Genomic DNA, 2,936 nt, shown 5'->3' with positions numbered 1-2,936 from the left:
TTCTAGCTCAAGGAGGTGGCATTTCTGGGGCATGTTCTATCAGAGAATGGTGTTGCAGTTGACCCAAGCAAGGTGCAGGATGTGCTCAATTGGGTTCAGCTCAAGAATGTCACTGATATATGGAGTTTTGTCGGACTCGCGGGCTACTACTTCCGGTTCATCGAGAATTTCTCCAAGATTGCCAAGCCGATGACCGAGTTGTTGAAGCAAGGCAATGCTTTCGAGTGGTCGAGTGACTGTGAGACAGCTTTCCAGACTTTGAAGAAATTGCTCACGACCGCTCCAGTCCTTGCTCAGCCTGATGTGGACAAGGGTTTTGACGTCTATTGTGATGCTTCTCGCATGGGCCTCAGCTGCGTTCTTATGCAAGAAGGCCGAGTCATAGCTTATGCCTCATGTCAATTGAAGCGCCATGAGGAGAATTATCCAACACATGATTTAGAGCTGGCTGCAGTCGTGCACGCTCTAAAGATCTGGTGTCATTATCTGATGGGGAACTTGTGCCGTATCTATACGTATCACAAGAGTTTGAAGTACATCTTCACTCAAGCGGATTTGAACATGAGGCAGCGAAGGTGGCTCGAGTTGATTAAAGACTATGAGCTGGAGGTTCATTATCATCTGGGTAAAGCGAATGTGGTCGCCGATGCCTTGAGTCGGAAAGCTCACTGTCATTGTCTGAAAGTCTCGCTTATGGACTCTACACTTTGTGATGATTTCCGACGGCTTGGACTTGAAATGGTTCCGGATGGCTTCCTTGCCAATTTGGAGATCAAATCCACTCTTTTGGACGATATCAAGGCAGCTCAAAGGGATGACAAGGGCATGGCCCGAATCCAAGAGAAGATGAAGATCGGCAAGGCCTTATGCTTTTCTGAAGATGATCAGGGTATTCTGTGGTTTGGGAACCGTCTCGTGGTTCCGAAGGTTGAGGCTTTGAGGAAGAAGATTCTCGATGAGGCTCATGTCATTACTCTCTATTCATCCGAGAAGCACAAAAATGTATCAAGACCTCAAGCCAAGATTTTGGTGGACTCGCATGAAGCGAGAGATCGCTCGATATGTAGCTGAGTGTGATGTCTGTCGTAGGGTGAAGGCCGAGCATCTCAAGCCGGCTGGGACACTCTAGCCTTTGCCTATTCCCTCCTAGAAGTGGGAGGAGGATAGAATGGACTTTATTACTGGTTTGACAAAGACCTCTCAAGGTGATGACTCTATCTGGGTTATTGTCGACCGGCTTACCAAGTCAGCACATTTCCTTCCGGTGAAGACTCTATATGGTGCTAAGGACTACGCGAATTGTATCTTGCAAGGATTGTGTGCCTCCATGGGGTTTCGAAGAAGATTGTTTCTGATCGAGGCACGTAGTTCACATGTCATTTCTGGAGGAGCTTCCAAGAGGCCATGGAGACCGAGCTCTTTCATAGCACGGCATATCACCCTCAAACGGATGGTCAAACGGAGCGAGTTAATCAAATTCTGGAGAACATGCTCCGAGCTTGTGTGCTCACTTATAGGAAGAAGTGGGGCATATGCCTGCCATTCGCGGAATTCTTCTACAATAACAGCTTCCAAGCTAGTATTGAGATGGCGCCGTTTGAGGCTCTTTATGGCCGGAGATGCCGAATGCCGCTAAATTGGTCCGAATCTGGCGAACGGGCTTTCCTAGGTCCAGATTTGGTCAAGGAAGCGGAAGGTCATATTCTGAGCATTCAAAAGAGTCTTCTCACGGCTCAATCCCGACAAAAGAGCTATTGTCAGAGGGTGAGCTCCTCAAGCGGGGATCCGGAGGGACCCCCTTTAAGATTCAGCCGGGGGGATGATTCTAAATCCGTTTTGCAGGTGAAATAAATGGGCGTAAATGCGATGCAGGTGGAATGGAATGATCGGATGCAGGAAGTAGTAAATGCTCAGGGGATTTTTAGACAGGTTCGGGCCGCACTAAGCATAACACCCTACTCCTGTGTGTATGATATAAATGCTCTGAGAATGTCTCTCTGAGTGCTTGCTGGGTTACAAGAATATTTGTCTAGTCTAGAGCTTCATGCTCCTTGTTCTTCGGTGCTCGTCCAGCTTGTCTGTGCTTCACTTGGCTACTGTCCCGAACTTCACTCAGTCTTCTCTCTCCTTTCCTCTAGGGTGCCCGCCCGGGTTAAATACCCACCGGGGCGGTAGCGTGCCCAGAAAGGGATGGCGCGAGTTCCAAGGTGCCTTAAATGGAAAGCAACCATCATGGGCTGCTGTGCGAGGTGACAGGGAGGGTTGAAAACACGCCCCCGTCCAGTCTTGTTCGTCATCATGCCGTTCTTCAACGGGCGCTGCGGGGAGGGCCCACCGGGCAGCCACTTAGCAGCCCGGCATGCCCACCCGGTCGGAGCAAGCCTGACACAGCAGGGTAGCAGGAGGGGCGCCTTGGGCTTCGCGATGTTATCCCGAGGTGCGCCGAATGTCCCGCGTCGGGACCCGTGCATTAAATGTCCCCACGCCTCCCTACCAGGTCATGGCAGGGACTGACAAAAAGCATGGGGGGAGCAGTTGGAGGTGACAAGCCACGCGCCCTCTTAAATGTAGCATCGGGCCTTTCACTGGTTGACACCTCACCGTTGGGCCTCTGTGGGGCCACTGACGAAGGACTTCTTAGGCCCTCGGGGAACCGAGTGCTTGGGGGCCACTGTTCGCTGTCCCGAGCACTCTCTCCCGGATATACCCTTTCTTGGTCCTCAGGGAACCGAGTGCTCGGGGGCTACTGTTCATGGCCCCAAGCACTCTCTCCCGGAACTGGTTGTTCGGGTCCTCGGAGAACCGAGTGCTCGGGGGCCACTATTCATAGCTCCAAGCGCACTCTCCCGGAACTGACTTCCCTTGGGTCCTCCGGGGACTTGGGTGCTCGGGGGCCACTGTTCGCAGCCCTGAGCACCCTCTTCTCGGTACATGGC

This window comes from Phragmites australis, chromosome 9 (genome assembly GCF_958298935.1).
Source record: "Phragmites australis chromosome 9, lpPhrAust1.1, whole genome shotgun sequence".
NCBI classification, from domain to species: domain Eukaryota; kingdom Viridiplantae; phylum Streptophyta; class Magnoliopsida; order Poales; family Poaceae; genus Phragmites; species Phragmites australis.
Note: the sequence above shows the minus strand (reverse complement) of the source record.